Below are 18,170 nucleotides of genomic sequence, written 5' to 3'. Positions count from 1 at the left end.
CTTCTAGGTGTTACCTCTGAATATCTCACTTTTAACAAGCTAGATTATTTTGTTCTATATATAAATATATATTTATTTATTTTACATCAAGTGTTTTGGTACTTTCATTGCATAAAAGGCATCAGTCTTGAAAAACACATTTCACAAGTGACCATGAAACAAGGAAAATATTTCAGTAGCCACTTGAATCCAGTCTTGCACTTGGATGTCCAATGTCTGAAAATCTCTTAAGGCTATCCTCCTGTGAAGATGACACTCTTCCTCCTGTTGCCAAATTGTTCCAAGGAGCAACCCTAATACCCCTAATCCACATCCAGTGTCTCTGTAAACTACTGTGTCAAGCTACATAATGGTAACTCTGAACCTGGGCATGTTTTGTATCAAACATGTGGAAATCACACCCCAATACTGTTTCCAGTATTGGTTGTATGATTCCATGCACTCTGGGGCTCCCTAGAGGACCCCACATTATTGCTCCTACCAGACGTCTAGGGTTTTCAAAGCAGCCTGCACTGCTGCCACCTCTCAGACAGGTTTCTGCCCGCCTGCTGCTTGACTAGCTCAAGCAACGGAAGGAAGAACAAAGGATTTCCTGTGGGAGAGGGAGGCAACACCCTCTCCCTTGGAAATCTGTATTACAAGGTTTGAGATGGGTAGTTTCCCCAAGCTACCAGTTTGCTTTGAAGGGCACATTCGGTGCCCTCCTTGCGTAAACCGATTTGCACCAGTCCAGGGACCCCTGATCCCTGCTCTGATGCAAAACAGGACAAAGGAAAGGGGAGTGGCCACTCATTTACATCACCACCCCATGGGTGGAGCCCAGAGCTCCTCCAGGTGGCCACTTGAATCCGCCATCTTGAAAGCAAGATGTGCAGAGGCCCCAGGGAGCAGCTGAGTGGCCAGGCCAGGCAGGTGATGTCACAAACACCTAGGTGACCAATACCCTTTTAGGGCTACTTAGGGACTCCCTTGCTGGTGGGTGCCCCAGATTCGATGTGCAAGACTCCACCAGGACTCCTCTGCTGCGTTTACTTCTACTTCTGGCCACTGGAACCACAACTGGACTCTTCAGGAACCGACAAAACTGCAGCTCCGGTGATGACTTTGCTTTGCAACATTCTTTCTCAGACTCCTTCCAGCAACTGCAACATTTCCCCAGCTGTGCATCCTCTAGGGTCGACGAGGAGACAGCCTGCACCAAGAAACAAGAAGTAATCTCCCTTGGAGTGAAGGAGTCACTCCCTTGCATCTGTTGGCAGCAACAACGTCTGGCTGCGTGGATCTGCTCTCCTTTGGAACCGTGTGGATTCTGCATCACAGGTGATGGTCTGGAGTGGTCCTTTTTGTCCAACTTGGGAGACAGTGAGCCCCTGCCTCATTGATGGACAATACCTCTGTGAGGTGCAACTCTTGCAGCTACCAAGGCTTGTCTCTTGCTCCAAGGGGTCTTCAGGCTCCGAGTAGCCCCAGCACTTCTTCCTGCCAAGCACAGTCTCCTCTCTGCTGCTCCAGCAACTCCTCTTCAGATGTGCTGACTGTGCCTCACCTCGACTTACTGTGACTGCTGCCAGTAGGTTGTCTGTGGGGGCTGCAACTGCTTCTGTTGGCTCTCCCGACTGCTGATGGTCAGCCCAGGCTCCCCTCCAAGGGTCCAGTCTCCTGGACCGTGCTGGCCATCTTCAGCCTTGCAGCCCTTTTGCTCCTCGTGCATTTGCCAAGGCGTGTTGGTTGTTCTCCTACACCACTGACCATCTGCAACCCGACAACAGAAGTAGGACACCGTCTGCACCGCTCCAAGGACTCTTATTCAGCTCTTGGGCTCCACAGCTGGTCTCCTTCTTCTCCAGTCGACCTGGTTCTTCATCCACAGAAGGGTGGGTAGTAGCTCCTGCCCCCACTGGACACTACATCGTGGACTGGACTCTGTCCCCTTATTTTGCAGGTCCTCTTCTAACGGAATCCACTTTTGGTTTCTCCTAGTCTGGTCCTGTTCCTGCACAATCCTTTTTCTAAGCCCTCTTGTTAATCCTTGGGAAGACCAGGTACTTACCACTACTCTACTGGTCGCTCGGGTGGGGGTGAGGGCGGGGTCACTCGGGTACGCACCTTGGGGTTCCTGGTTCTTCCAGCTTCTCTCTAACAACTCCATATCCTTGGGTGGGGGACTTCACTTTTTTTAGTATATGGTTTGTTCCCCCCCTCCCCCTAACTATTTTTCACAAATTCTTGCCAATGCGTGTTGTTTCTTGTGCCAGTTTCTAATTACTATTTTTTGTGTGTGCATGTATATATATGTGTGTGTGTGTGTGTGTGTGTGTGTATGCATGTGTATATATATGTATGTGTATATATATATGTATATTTGTTCGGTGACCTGTGTAGCTGCAGATACACATGCAATGCATATCCATTCTGACATCTAGTGTTGGGCTCGGAATTTTATAAGTTGTTTTTCTTCGAAGAAGTCTTTTGGAGTCACGGGATTGAGTGACTCTTCCTCTTGTTTCCATTGTGCATGGTCATCGACTCCATTGTTAGATTGTTTTCTTTCCGCTGTCTGGTTCAGACGTGTTTCATCTCGCTCTGCGATTTCGATTCTGAAAACTTGAGAAAACCTTCCCTTTTGTCGGTATTGTCTCGATCGCGTTCTCTATCTAGCATCGAACCGGTATTACCGTCGGAAGATCACTTTGTTCGCCCTTCGGGGTGCGCGTGCCCACCATGGGCCTATTTGGGCCGACGGCGTGGAGAGCATGATGGATCGGACTCCATTTCGATTCTGCCCTTGGTGCCACGCCAAGTACCCCTAGGTAGACCAGCATTTGGTCCTGTGCCTTTCTCCGGACCATCGGGAGGAAAACTGTGAGGGCTGTAGATCGTTTTGATTAAAAAAAAGACTCTTACAGATAGAAGAGCAAGAAGGCTTCAATAGCGTTAAAGAGCAGTGAACATCTGGACGTCCCCGAAGAAGAGCAGGCGCAAACAGCAGTCTCTATCCGAGACACCGATTCAGAGCAGGAATCTGAAGACGAAATACCTATCACAGCTGGCCAGCATGTGAGTACGTATGCCCCTGCACCCCCACACAAGAAACACCTTAAGGCCTTGGGGACACCACTACCGGAAGGCCATGATTCAGCCTGAAAAAAGACTGTCATATAGAGAAGCAAGGAGTTTCCAAAAAATTACCTGAAAGCCATAAATCCTCTGAGGAAGAGTCGGACATTGAGCCCATTCTACAAGTTATGGATGAGAGACAATCTAAGATATACATCCATAAAGAAACAGGGAGAATTATGACATCACCCTCCTTTAAAAACGAAGAGAAAGCTGGCATTCCAAGAAGAACTGGACACTGCACAACCCCCAGCTAAAGTGCAAAAGCAAAAAAAGAAGCCAGTACCTCCTCAGTCTTCTCCTCATTCTCCACACCTACCTGTCTCTCCTCACACCAGCCCTCCACCAATGTCTTCTCAAACACACTTTTTATTAGCAAGAAGACATTGTAGATCCATGGGACCTTTATGATCCTGATCCCATCCCAGATGCCTACCCATCCAAACCATCTCCACCTGAGGATATATCGGCATACAATCAGGTCATAGCTAGGACTGGAGCTTACCATGGGGTAACAATGCACACTGAACCATTGGAGGGGGATTTTTTGTTTAATAAATTATCCTCAACACCTTCTAGGTACCAATGCCTCCCAATGTTACCAGGCGTTGTAAAACACGCAGACCAAATTTGTAATAAGCCTGTGAAATCCAGAATAATCGCACCTAGAATAGAAAGGAAATATGAGCCCGCACCCTCTGACCCAGATTATATTACCCTTCAGGTGTCTCCAGATTCAGTGGTGGTTAGTGCTGCACGAAAGAGGGCAAATAGCCAGTCTTCAGGAGATGCACCCCCTCCTGATAGAGAGCAGGAAATTTGACGCTGCAGGAAAGAGGGATGCGTCCCAAAGGGCAAATCAATGGAGAATAGCTAATTCTCAGGCACTACTAGCCTGTTTTGATGGAGCTCATTGGAATGAGATGCAGGATATTATACAGCATCTCCCAAAAGCGGGCACAACAAGTAGTAGAGGAAGGGCATGCCATCAGTAACAATCTGATAAGGTCTGCCCTTCATGCTGCTGATACAGCTGCAAGGAGCGTTCACACAGCCGTTACCATCAGAAGACATGCATGGCTGCACTCCTCTGGTTTTAAACCAGAAATCCAACAGGCTGTGTTTAAACATACCTTTTGACAAAAAAACACCTCTTTGGCCCATAAGTGGACACTACAATAGAGAAATTGCGAAAAGACTCTGATACAGCAAAGGCAATGGGTGCACAGTATACTACACCATATAGGGGGTCATTTTGTAAGCCTCATTTTTTAGGAGGTTTTAGACCACAATCCTCTGACGCTTCTAACTCACAAACAACCATATCAAACCCAACACCAGCGAGGTGGGTTTAGAGGAACATACAGAGGCCAATACTCTAGAAATGGAAGTTAATTCCAAAACTCTAAACAACCAACAACACAACCAAAGCAGTGACCTCCTTCCCTCATTTCCACTCCACACATCTCCTGTGGGGGGGGGAGACTACAGCAGTTCCACTCACATTAATAATACCCAGTTGTCTGTGGTGATATTTTGCCAATTATCCGCAATGGCTATTGCCTAGAATTGATAAACACCCCTCCAAATATTCCACCAAGATATCACAAGTTATCCTCAGAACATACAGTTCTGCTACAACAAGAGGTTCAATCTCTATTACTAAAACAAGAAATAGAATTGCTTTCACAGTCTCAACAAGGAACAGGAGTATACTCACTATACTTCCTAATTCCCCAAAAAGATGGAACCCTCAGGCCAATATTAGATCTCGGGCCCTTAAATTTTGACATCCTATCAGAACATGTTCACATGGTAACTCTGCAAAATGTTATCCCACTGCTACAAAAACAAGATTTTATGACCGCCCTAAACCTCAAAGATGCGTATTTTCACATACCCATCCACCCAGCTCACAGAAAATACCTCAGGTTTGTCATACAAGGAAAACCCTACCAGTTCAAAGTGTTACCTTTCGACCTAACAGCTCCAAGGGTGTTCACAAAGTGTCTAGCAGTAGTAGCAGCATACTTAAGAAGCCCACACATCCATGACTTTCCATATCTTTCCATATCTAGATGATTGGCTAATAAAATCAAGCAATCGTACGCAATGCCAAAAACATACACATTATGTGATAGAAACACTAGGATTTTCTATAAACTACCAAAAGTCACACCTTCAACCAGCACAAGTACAACCGTATTTAGGTGCTATCCTAAATACTCAACTAGCTTTAGTGTATCCAAACACACAAAGGATACAAGCTTTCCAAAATCTAATTCCACTTATACAGCCAAATCAACAATATACTGTAAGATTTGTCATGAAAATCTTAGGAATGGTGGCATCTTGCATAGCAATAGTCCCACATGCAAGACTAAACATGAGGCCCTTACAACAGTGCCTTGTACAACAATGGTCATAGGCACCGGGTCAACTTCTAGATCTAGTGTTGATGGACCGCCAAACACATATTTCTGATGGATACAACTACCTGTGGATTCCTCACCTCATGAATACTCCCATGGCGCCAGCATTCTACGGAAATCTTCTTACTAGTCTCTGCACGTCGACGAGGACGTCACTGTCTCGCACGCGACGCCGTCTGACGTCATACAGGCAATAAGAGGTCCTCGACGACGTGCGGACGTCAGTTCCCTTTTTTCCGTGCATTCGAAACGGTTATCTTCGAGGGAGCAACTGTTACTCTTGCGGTTACAGTGTATATCTTGCTGCGTACTCTTTCTCTGTGGAAATAATGTCGCAGAGAAAGTCTGGATTTAAGCCTTGTCGTGAGTGTGGAGGCAAGATGTCGGTGACGGATCCTCATTCCGATTGCCTTTGGTGTTTGAGCTCCGACCACGACGTCTCGACTTGTGATTCGTGTCAGCACATGAATCTGAAGGCCATTAAAGAACGCGAGGCGAAGCTGTTTATGGCCAAGTCAAAGGAGAAGCATCACAAGAAAAAGTCTTCTCCAAGACATCGGCGTCATCGAGACTCCCGGCGCCGTAGAGAATCTCGGCGTCATTCAAGGGAGGCTCGTTCCAGGTCTCCGGATCGGCGCCGGAGGACATGGGAGGTCAGCCCCACGGTGACGCCGCATCCTTCGACGCCGTTGCTCTCTCCGACGTCTCCAACTTCGCCTGGACAGGCGTCGGTGATTGAGGTATTGGAGCCTCAGGTGTTTTCTCCGGCGCAGACGCCGAGGCCGGCGTCGGGGTCGCCTCCGAGTCAGGCACCCCAGTATCCGGCTTTTCCCACCCCTGGAGCCGATAGTTCCGCATTCTTGAATGCGATGTATGCCATCTTCCAACAGATGGCTCCAGGGGGTGCTCCGGCTGGGCCTTTGGCCTTTTCTTTGGGTGATCCTGCGCCTCTTCGGCCGGCACCCTTTATGCCCTTTCTCCCGTTTGGGAACGTGGGCTCGGCGCCAGTGTCGGCGCCGGTGGCCGCTCCGATGGCTTCGGAGGGATTGGCCCCAGGGATTTCCATCCCGTCGACGTCGAGATTTCGGCCTGTGACTCCGGTGGGTCCATCCGTTTCATCTGCTCTTCAGTCGGCGCCGAAGTTACCTGTGGCGCCGGATGCGGCGTCGGTGGCTTCGGAAGATCGGCGCCGATCTCCGACTTCGGCGGAGGTGTTGTCGACTCCGCGGATTGAGCAACGACTGCATTCAAGGAGGCGTGCTCTCCGGGTACTAGAGGAGCAGGAGTACCAACGAGCCCTAGAGGAAGGAGAGCTAGAGGACTCGGGTGATGGGCTGCGTGGACTGGAGTCGGCCAGTGGGCTGGACACTTCCCCTGAGTGGGACCTTTCGTCCCCGGGGGAATATACCGAGGAAGCTGCTTCCTTTCATACAGTGGTACGGAAGGCAGCTAGTTTTTTGGACCTGCCTTTGCCGGTGGTGGAGGCGAAACAAAACCTTTTGACAGAGGTGTTGCATCCGGCCTCAGCCGCGGCGGAGCCTCTATTACCTTTTAATGACGCTCTGCTGGATCCGGTTTTAGAGGTGTGGAAGAAGCCGGCATCTTCCCCAGCAGTTCACAGAGCCGTGGCCAGGAGGTATCGGACGGCTCCAACTGATCCTGGTTTCCTATCTAGGCACCCTACGCCGGAGAGCTTGGTTGTGCAGGCCTCCTGTTCGTCCAAATCAGCGCCTGGTTCTTTCCCGACGGTGCCTGGGGACAGAGACTCAAAAAAGCTAGAGGCGCAGTCGAAGAAGATTTTTTCGTCCTGCAGTCTGGCGTTAAAAGCCACTAATGCGACCTGTATCCTGGGGAGGTATATTCATGCTCTGATGGATGACATCTCCTCTTCGTTTACAGAGCTTCCTCAGGGTCTTTTGGATCTTGTCTCTGATGCCCAGGCTGCTGCGACCCAAATTATCCAGACGGGACTGGATACCACCGACTCGGTAGCCAGAGCAATGGGCACAACTGTGGTGGAAAGGAGACAGGCCTGGCTCCGTAACTCGGGCTTTTCGGCAGATGTACAGTCCACATTGTTGGATCTCCCGTTTGATGGGGACAAACTGTTTGGGGCTAAGGCTGATTCGGCCTTGGAACGTTTTAAGGAAAGCAGGGCCACGGCTAAGTCGTTGGGACTCCAAGCTCCTTCTTCCACGGCCTCTTCCAGATTCTTCAGGAGGTTTCGTGGATTTGGGCGTGGCTCTTCCTCCTCTTCCTTTCGGGGAAGATATCAGCAACCTGCCTCTTCCCATCCCTATAGATCTTTTAGGGGGAGGGGTAGGGTCCGCACCAGGGGAGCCTCTCAGCAGCACTCTGCCTCTTCCTCATCCTCTGGCGGGGTGCAGCAGGGGAAGCAGCCTTAGGCTTCCACCATTTCCCACTCACTCCTCTCCTGTAGGGGGAAGATTACAGCATTTTCTCACCAAATGGGAGACTGTTACGTCGGACACTTGGGTTCTCAGTGTTGTGGGAAAAGGCTACACCCTTCCCTTTCGGGAGTTTCCGCCCCTCATCCCGCCCCGCCCTTCGTATTGTTCACAAGAACACCTCCTGTTGCTAGAACAGGAGGTAGAAGTCCTCCTTTTAAAGGGCGCGGTGGAGTTGGTCCCGGAGCAGGAAAGGGGTCAAGGAGTTTACTCAAGGTATTTCCTGATTCCCAAGAAGGATGGTCGTTTGAGACCAATTCTGGACCTGAGGATCTTGAATTGGTTCCTCAAGCAGGAAAAGTTCAAGATGCTGACCCTAGCACAGGTGCTTTTGGCGTTGAACATGGAAGACTGGATGGTGTCTGTCGACTTGCAGGATGCTTACTTTCATATCCCGATACTCAAGTCACACAGGAAGTATCTCCGGTTTGTGGTGGGATCGCAACACTACCAGTTTGCGGTCCTTCCGTTTGGTCTTACTTCAGCACCTCGAGTCTTCACGAAGGTGATGTCGGTGGTTGCGGCAGAGCTCAGAAGGAAGGGGATAGCAGTATTCCCTTACTTGGACGATTGGTTGATCAAAGCCAAGTCCCCGGAGCTTGTGTTGCGTCATCTGCAGTCAACAACCCAGTTGTTGTTCGACCTGGGCTTTTCGGTGAACGAGCCCAAATCTCACCTGGAGCCCTCTCAGCGCCTCCTGTTCATAGGGGCAGTACTGGATACGACATTGGGTCGGGCCTTTCCTCCGCCTCAGCGGATTCAAGATATTCAGGATTTGGTTCCAATGTTTCGAAATGGAGCGGTAGTTCCAGTCCTCAAGGTCCTTCGTCTGCTCGGTCTTTTTGCCTCCTGCATTCTGTTGGTCACGCATGCTCGCTGGCACATGAGGGCTCTTCAGTGGTGCCTCCGAAGGCAGTGGTCTCAACACAGAGGGGATCTAGAGGGTACTGTCAAGATCTCCAGAGATGCTGCTGTGGATTTGAAGTGGTGGATTGCAAGCAACAATCTTTCACAAGGAAAACCGTTCCAGCAGTCGCCACCAGTGGCCACAGTCATAACGGATGCTTCCACTCTAGGGTGGGGAGCTCATCTGGGGGATCTGGAGATCAAAGGTCTTTGGTCTCCAGAGGAACAGATTTTTCACATCAATCTGTTAGAGTTACGGGCTGTACGTCTGGCTCTCAAGGCCTTCCTCCCTTCCCTTCGTGGTCAGTCGGTACAGGTCCTAACGGACAATACTACCACGATGTGGTACATAAACAAGCAGGGAGGAGTGGGGTCGTACCTTCTCTGCAGAGAAGCTCTTCGACTATGGTCCTGGGCAAAGGACCATCGGATTTGCTTGATAGCAAACCATCTGGCCGGAGTCTTGAACGTGCGTGCGGACAGTCTCAGTCGCCACTTCTCGGCAGACCACGAGTGGCGTCTCCATCCAGATCAAGTCCGTTTAATCTTCCAGAAGTGGGGGTTTCCTCGGGTAGATCTGTTCGCCACTCGAGAGAACGCGCATTGTCCGTTGTTCTGCAGCCTTCAGTATCCGATGCAGGAAGCATTGGGGGACGCGTTTCAAATGACCTGGTGCGGCCAGTTGCTTTACGCGTTTCCTCCCATACCCTTGATTCCTCGAGTATTGAGGAAGATTCGCCAAGACCGGGCTCTAGTAATCGTAATAGCTCCGGATTGGCCAAGGAGGGTGTGGTACTCCGACCTTCTCCAACTCTCAACGTGCCCGCCGCTCCGTCTCCCTTTCAGGGCAGACCTCCTCTCGCAGTCGCAGGGGCAGGTTCTACACCCCAACCTCCAGAGTCTGCACCTACATGCCTGGAGATTGAACGGGGCAACCTGAGTTCCTTCTCTCTCCCGCCTGAGGTAGTGGATGTTATATTAGCGGCCAGGCGACACTCCACTAAATCTATCTACGCTAATAGGTGGTCTAAATTTGTTGCGTGGTGTGGAGAGAGGCAGATTGATCCTTTACAAGCTCATCTATCGGACGTTTTGTCTTTTGCTCTATCTCTGGCGCAGAAAGGTTGTGCAGTGGCTACCATTAAAGGTTATTTATCGGCCTTGTCAGCCTTCATATGTCTTCCAGACCAACCATCTTTATTTAAATCCCCTATTGTTATCAGATTCTTGAAAGGTCTTCTAAATCAATATCCTCCAAAGCCATTCGTTATGCCGCAATGGGATTTGTCCTTAGTCCTGACTTTCCTTATGGGGTCCCCTTTTGAACCTATGCATTCTTGCCCCTTAAGGTATTTGTTTTTAAAAACAGTCTTCCTGATAGCTATAACATCAGCAAGGAGAGTGAGTGAGTTGCAGGCCTTATCAGTAAAACCCCCTTATACAACTTTTTATGGGGATAAGGTGGTGTTGAGGACCAAGGCTGCTTTCCTCCCGAAGGTTGTTTCACCCTTCCATTTGGCTCAGGCAATTACTTTGTCCACGTTCTATCCTCCGCCTCATCCTTCCAAAGAGGAAGAAAGACTGCACCGTCTGGATCCAAAGAGAGCGTTGAGCTTCTTTATCAATAGAACAAAGGATTTCAGGCTGGAGGATCAGCTGTTTATTGGATACGTGGGCAAGAGGAGAGGAAAGGCAGTCCACAAGAGAACACTATCCAGGTGGGTTGTTCTTTGCATTAAAATATGTTACTCTTTGGCAAAGAAGGATCCTCCTGAGGGCATTAGAGCTCATTCCACCAGAGCTAAGTCGGCCACTTCGGCCTTAGCCAGAGGTGTTCCTGTGGTCGACATCTGCAAGGCTGCAACTTGGTCGTCCCTTCACACTTTTGCAAAACATTACTGTTTAGATTCTGAGGTTAGAAGGGACGGCCATTTTGCACGGTCAGTGCTGCAGGATTTCTTGGTTTGACCATTTAGGCACCCACCGCCGGGCGTGGTACTGCTTTGGGACTCTATTCATGAGGTGAGGAATCCACAGGTAGTTGTATCCATCAGAAGAACGAGTTACTTACCTTCGGTAACGACTTTTCTGGTGGATACATTAGCTACCTGTGGATTCCTCACGGTCCCACCCGCCTCCCCGTTGCCTTTATGGTCTTGCCAAGTAATCCTTGAGTGCGCTCCTCTTGATCTTTGAGGGTGCAATAGATGTATATATATAATATATTTATATATATATATATATAGGTATATGTGTATATATCTTTATGTATATACTTGGTGTGTGTATATATTTTTAAAAGAAAGTTTTATATATATATATATATGTACATAAAAAAGATTTACAGTTATTCATACAATGTGGTGTATTTTTACAATATAATGGATGTTGCTTTGTTCTTTCATTGCATTGCCTGGTTGTTCTCATGCACGTAAAAAATGATTGGTTCTGACGTCCGCACGTCGTCGAGGACCTCTTATTGCCTGTATGACGTCAGACGGCGTCGCGTGCGAGACAGTGACGTCCTCGTCGACGTGCAGAGACTAGTAAGAAGATTTCCGTAGAATGCTGGCGCCATGGGAGTATTCATGAGGTGAGGAATCCACAGGTAGCTAATGTATCCACCAGAAAAGTCGTTACCGAAGGTAAGTAACTCGTTCGTCCCTTTAATGGTGGAATCGCAGCAATTTAATAAAGGGGTCGTCGTTTCAAGACCCTGTGCCTCAGACCATAATCACAACAGATGCATCAATGATTGGTTGGGGAGCTCACCTAAACAGTCACACCATTAAAGGGCAATGGGATTTCAAACAGAAACAGCTACACATAAACCACTTAGAATTATTAGCTGTATTCCTTGCCCTAACAGTATTTCAACCTCTTAATGTTCTTATAAAGACGGACATGACAACCATGTATTATCTCGACAAACAGGGAGGGACACATTCATCTCAACTGTCCTTTCTAGCACAGACAATTCGGAAATGGGCAATTCACAATCCAGTTCACCTAATAGCACAGTACATTCCAGGGATACAGAATCAGTTGGCAGATGTCCTCGGCAGAAATCACCAACAAACACACGAATGGGAGATTCACCCCCAAGTACTTCAAAAGTACTTTCAAAAGTGGGGAACACCAGACATAGATCTGTTTGCAACAAGCAAACACAAAATGGCAAAACTTTGCATCCGGACACCCACATCCCCTACCCAGGGGCAATGCTCTAGGGATCAATTGGTTAGGGATATTTACTTAAGCTTTTCCCCCTCTCCCACTCCTTCCATTTCTGGTCCATAAATTGCGTCAAACGTCACTCAACATGATACACCAACATGGGCATGTCAGCCTTGGTACACAACCTACCTAGACCTATCTATAGTACCTCACTCCAAACTCCCAAACAGACCAGATTTGTTAACACAAAACAAAGGTCAAATCAGGCATCCAAACCCCAATGCTCTCAATCTAGCGATTTGGCTCCTGAAGTCACAGAATTTGAATATATTAAAAACTTCCATCTGAATGTATGGAAGTCATTAAACAAGCACGAAAACCCACTACTAGACAGTGCTACACAAACAAGGGAAAAATATTTGTTTACTATTGTCATTCCAAAAACATAGATCCACTTACAGCATCAATACAAGATATTGTATGTTACTTACTTCATTTACAAAAATCAAATTTGTTTTTTTCCTCTCTACAAATACATCTTACTGCAATATCTGCATATTTACAAACTATTCAACATAGCTCTTTATTCAGAGTTCCTGTTATTAAAGCCTTCATAGAGGGGTTAAAACGCATCATTCCACCAAGAACACCACCAGTTCCATCATGGAATTTAAATATTGTACTTACAATACTTATGGGACCAACTTTTGAACACATGCACTCTTGCCAAATTCAGTTTCTAACATGGAAAGTTGCCTTCCTTGTGGCTATTACTTCTTTAAGAAGAGTAAGTGAAATACAAGCATTCACTCTTGAAGAACTTTTTTTCCAAGTACACCAACAAAAGGTTGTACTAAGAACAAATCAAAAATTTCTACCAAGCGTAGTATCTCCTTTTCACATCAAACAGTGGAATTGCCAGTCTTCTTTCCACAGCCAGGTTCTGTGGCAGAAAGAGCTCTTCATACCCTAGATCTCAAAAGGGCTCTTATGTATTACATAGACAGAACTAAACAGTTTAGGAAAACAAAACAACTTTTTGTAGCTTTCCAACAACCACATACAGGCAATCCTATATCAAAACAAGGTTTAGCAAGCTGGATTGTTAGATGTATACAAACATGTTATATCAAAGCAAAAAGATAACTTTTAGTCACTTCTAAAGCACATTCTACAAGAAAGAAAGGTGCAACAATGGATTTTTTTAGGAAACATACAAATGGCTGAAATATGTAAAGCAGCTACATGGTCAACCCCTCATACATTTACTAAACACTACTGTGTTGATGTTTTCTCACAACAAGCCACTGTAGGACATGCTGTCCTAAGAACATTATTTCAAACAACTTCAACTCCTACAGGCTAGCCACTGCCTATTTGGGAGGACTAATTGCTTTGTAGTCTATCCATAGCATGTGTATCTGCAGCTACACATGCCACTAAATGGAAAATGTCACTTACTCAGAGTACATCTGTTTATAGCATGTTGTGCTGCAGATTCACATGCACCCTTCCTCCTCCCTGGAAGCCTGTAGTCATTTAAGTTGCAGAGTCATCTTTCCCTTGTATACTCTATCACTCCTTTCTTCACCCTCTGCAGGAAAACAATTTTAACAGTGGAGGCGATGACCATGCGCAATGGAACCGAGGAGAGGAGTCACTCAATCCTGTGACTCCAAAAGACTTCTTTGACGAAAAACAACTTGTAACACTCCGAGCCCAACACTAGATGGAATGGGTATGCATAGCATGTGAATCTGCAGCACAACATGCCACGAACAGATGTACACTTCGAAGTGTGACATTGTAAGTGACATTTTCTCTCTGTGTGTGTGTGTGTGTGTGTGTGTGTATGTATATGTATGTGTATGTATGTGTATGTATGTGTATGTATGTATATGTGTATATATATATATGTGTATATGTATATATATGTGTGTGTGTATTGAGAGAGTTTGATCAAGACATGAACCAGTGGAAAGAACAAGCATTAATTACTAATGAAGAATACCATTTTTTGAAAGTTGACTATCCAAAACTTCCAGTTTTTTATCTGATTCCAAAGGTACAGAAAAATGAGAGGAAACCTCCAGATGGACCTATTGTGGCAATACGCGAGAGTTTGAGTTTGTATCACAGTATATTAAAGTATTTTTGCATCCACTAGTAGAAGGCTTACCATCATATCTGAAAGATACTACTGATTTTCTGCAACTTATTTTTGATATGAGTTGGGATGCTAATATGATTTTGATGACTTTGGATGTCACAGCCTTATACACGTGTATACCCCGTGAAAATGGAGAGCTGTAGACCATTTATTAAGAGCAAGACCTATAGGACTTTACAAACCTAGTAAAATGTTGATCTCAATGATAGTGGTGTTTGAAACACAACATTTTCTTCTTTAACAATGAAATCTTTGAACAACAATGCAGGTCGGCAATGGGTACCTGCTCTGCCCCAAGCTACGCAAACCTGTACATGGGTTGGTGGGGAGAACAAGTGCTTAATAGTCCTCCATTAGATGTATGGAATGACAATATTGTTATGTGGATAAGATATGTAGATGATATTTGTGTCATATGGCAAGGTGATGAAAGTGCTAATAACTTTGTGGTATTAATGAAAAATGATTTGAATTTGAAATTTACAGCAAATATACATAATCAAGAAATATAATTTTTAGATGTAAGAATTAAGATAGTAAATGGCAAAATGGAAACTGTAGTCTACAGAAAACCAACTGCTGGAAACCGCATATTGCATGCAAATAGTTTTAATCCGCAACCTCTGAAGGAAGGTGTTCCTTTAGGAGAAATATTACGAGCTAAAAGAATCTGTAGTACTGCGAGTGATTTCGAAGCAGTACAAGAGGATACAATAAGGAGATTAAGTATGAGAGGATATTCGGAGGCAACATAGTCAAGTGCAAAAATGGACAGATGAATCACGTACTAGAGTGTCTCTCTTATTTAATATGCAGAATGAAAATAAGAAAAAAGATAAGAAAGCTTTGGGATCACACAGATTCATAACCAGAGACAATATGGCGCACATGCAAGTTTGAAGAATACTACAAAAGCACTGGCATATAGTGAAAAGTGACCCTGTCATAGGGACACTTATACCCACCAAACCCCAAATAAGATATAGAAAATATAGATCTTTGAGAGACATATTAGTTAAGAGTGATATCAGGATACAGGATGCACAGGATACCTGGTTAAGACAACAAGATGGATTTTATAAATGTTCCAAAGGCAAAGCATGTAAAAATGGTGAGAATATTAAGTCATTAGAACATAAGACCATTCATAAGATCAAGGGATATTATACCTGTAAAAGTGATTTTGCAATATATATATATATATATATATATATTGTAAGATGCAGCTGTCCTAAGATATATGTGGGAAGTACTAAATTGCAAGTACATAAACTGATTTTACAACACCTTAAAGCAATTAAAAATAAGGATGTGACATACCCAGTTGCCCGGCACATACATGAAAAACATAATGGAAATGCAGATGAGATTAAATAAAGTGTAATTGATGGAATAAATAAAGATATCAGAGGAGGTAATAGAGAGAAAAAACTAAGCATTCTGGAGTCAAGGTATATATTAAAGCTAGATACCAAATAACCTATAGGGTTGAATAGTAGTGAAGAATTATACATACATTTATAATTAAATCGCATAAAAAATAGATCAATTAAAAAAAAAAATGATTGCCAACATACCTTTTTATGCTCATATTTTCTTCTTTAATTTTACTTTTATTCTATATTATGAAGGTTATAATGAGGTTGTAGCCACATAAATGGAACATGTTATGTTATGGTCATATAGTGAAAAGATTTAAGAAAATGTAAAGTAGGAGAATGGACATAGATACATGTATTGTGTTGATTAAAATTTGCGATCATGATCGAACCGATATTGAAATGTTATCCATGTCGTTATGTCATTTGGGACAAAACATGCCGTCTAAAGAATTGGTTTTGAAGATCCTGGGTACATTGTGTCAAAAAATGTCAAATATGACAGGCTTTTAGAATGTTACGACCATATATAGAAAAGATTTAAGTATATGTAAAGTAGGTGAATAGACACAAATATATGCATTGTGGTGTTTAGGATTCACGATCATGATCGATCCGATATTGAAATGCTATCCATGTCGTTATGCTCAATTTGGGACAACTTGTGCCGTCTAAAGAATCGGTTGTGAAGATTGTGGATACATTTTGTCAAATATTTCAAATATGTTTGACTTTTAGAAATAGTGACAAATGTGGCTTATTGGAGTACATAATAGAAACTTGCTAGAAATGATATATTTTGTAGCCTGATCATGTGATATAAATACTGGCTTCAAGATGGCGACCGCCAGGTTGACAAAGACAGCAGTGCCCAAACGCCTTCCTTCGTGTGTCAAATAAATATAGTTTTACCAACTTTGTCATCTGTGGAGTGCCGTGTCCTTGGAAATTGCCGAAGGAAAGTGAATATTTTTAGACGCAGTGGCGCGCGCCCGCCAGCGGCACCACCAGCAGTCAGGTGCGGTAGAGTTAAGCCACAGTTGAGTGTGTGTGTGTGTGTGTATATATATTTTTATATAATAATACTTAGAAAATGCGCTAAGTACTAAAGTAATGTGGTCACATACGTTTTTATTAAAAAAAATACCATTGTGTGTGTGTATACGGGTATGAGATGGCACTTAGCCTATATTCGGATGACTGTTTTAATTTAGGAATGGTTGTGATTAAATATTTGAGTAACAATGAAGTTACTAAGATCAAAAGTGAATTTAGATTTGAATAATAGTGAGATATCATTTATAGTGTTATCAGGTTAGCCATGGAGATTATATTTTTGCATCTCATGGTGTTATGCTATGCCATATCCTTAGAATTGAATCAATATGTGATGAAATGAACGCCCTCGATAAATAACAATGTAAATATATACATTGATATCAACATAATCGATTTCTTAAAGCAAGTTGTTAAACTTTCTGTAGAACTTAAAGTACGGGTGGGTGGGTGTGTACGGGGGTGGGTGTTTGTGTGTGGGTGTGTACGGGGGTGGGGGTGTGTGTACATGTGGGTGTGGGTGTGGGTGTACCATTTCTGCATGTGTGCCTGCTTGAGGTTTAGCTTCTTTAGTATATATTTTATAGTTATGGATACCTGTTCGCCATGCTGTTGTACACAAATGAGTGTTCTAGGTTTTGAGTCAACAAAAGTTGGCTTTTGCTACAGTAATTTCAGTCTCTACAGACCTTTAGCTTCTTCAACCTTAACAATTGGAATAGTAGCAGCGAGTGGAAAGCCTTCACTTTTTAACAGTTTACAAGCTAATCTGCTAGAATCCTGATTTGTTGGCTTTCCTATGTTCCATCACCTTGCTCCTGAGCCACCTCCTTTAAACTCTGTCCTATTTTTTTTGCAGCCTTTAAGGCTAATCTAATGTATCCAGGATGGTTTAGGTAGAATAGAGTAGATAAACTAATTTGTAAAGACTGAAAGACTAATCCGTCTTGTACATCCAGGAACTCTTAAGTTCCTTTCCCGGTCACATCTGTGAATGGTAAACTTCCTAACCATGACATACGGAATTAGTTATTTATTTGTTTACCATGTCTTAACCAAGCTGACCATCTGTCACTGAATTAGCACCCTTTGCATAGTTATTTGCTGAACAGTTGTGGATCCACCTTTGCAGATCACCTTATTAGAAATTTGTCTGGGGTGAGTATGTTGGTTTTTATTTGTTGACCCTCTAATGATGATAAATGAAAACAAAGCGCGGTTACCTTTGCCATTTGCTGTGAATGAAGCGTTGAATGAGGTGTGTGTGTGTGTATGTGTGTGTATATGTGTATGTATGTATGTGTGTGTATGTATATATATATATATATATATAAATGTAGGTGTGTGTGTATATGTGTGTGTACATATGTACGTGTGTGTTTTTTTGTGTGTGTATATAGGTGTGCGTGTCTGTCTGTATGTGTGTCTGTCTTTCTGTGCACGCGCGTCTGTATCTGTATATATA

At 44.6% G+C, this 18,170-nt stretch overlaps 1 protein-coding gene across 2 annotated transcripts in view; it reads left to right on the top strand.

Moving 5' to 3' along the window:
- Positions 1 to 18,170, top strand: part of WDR33 (WD repeat domain 33) — a 1,025,118-nt gene that overhangs the window by 32,028 nt on the left and 974,920 nt on the right. The window lies entirely within an intron of this gene.

Source organism: Pleurodeles waltl, chromosome 11, assembly GCF_031143425.1.
Source record: "Pleurodeles waltl isolate 20211129_DDA chromosome 11, aPleWal1.hap1.20221129, whole genome shotgun sequence".
NCBI lineage: Eukaryota > Metazoa > Chordata > Amphibia > Caudata > Salamandridae > Pleurodeles > Pleurodeles waltl.
Note: the sequence above shows the minus strand (reverse complement) of the source record. Positions and strands in the feature narration are given on the sequence as shown.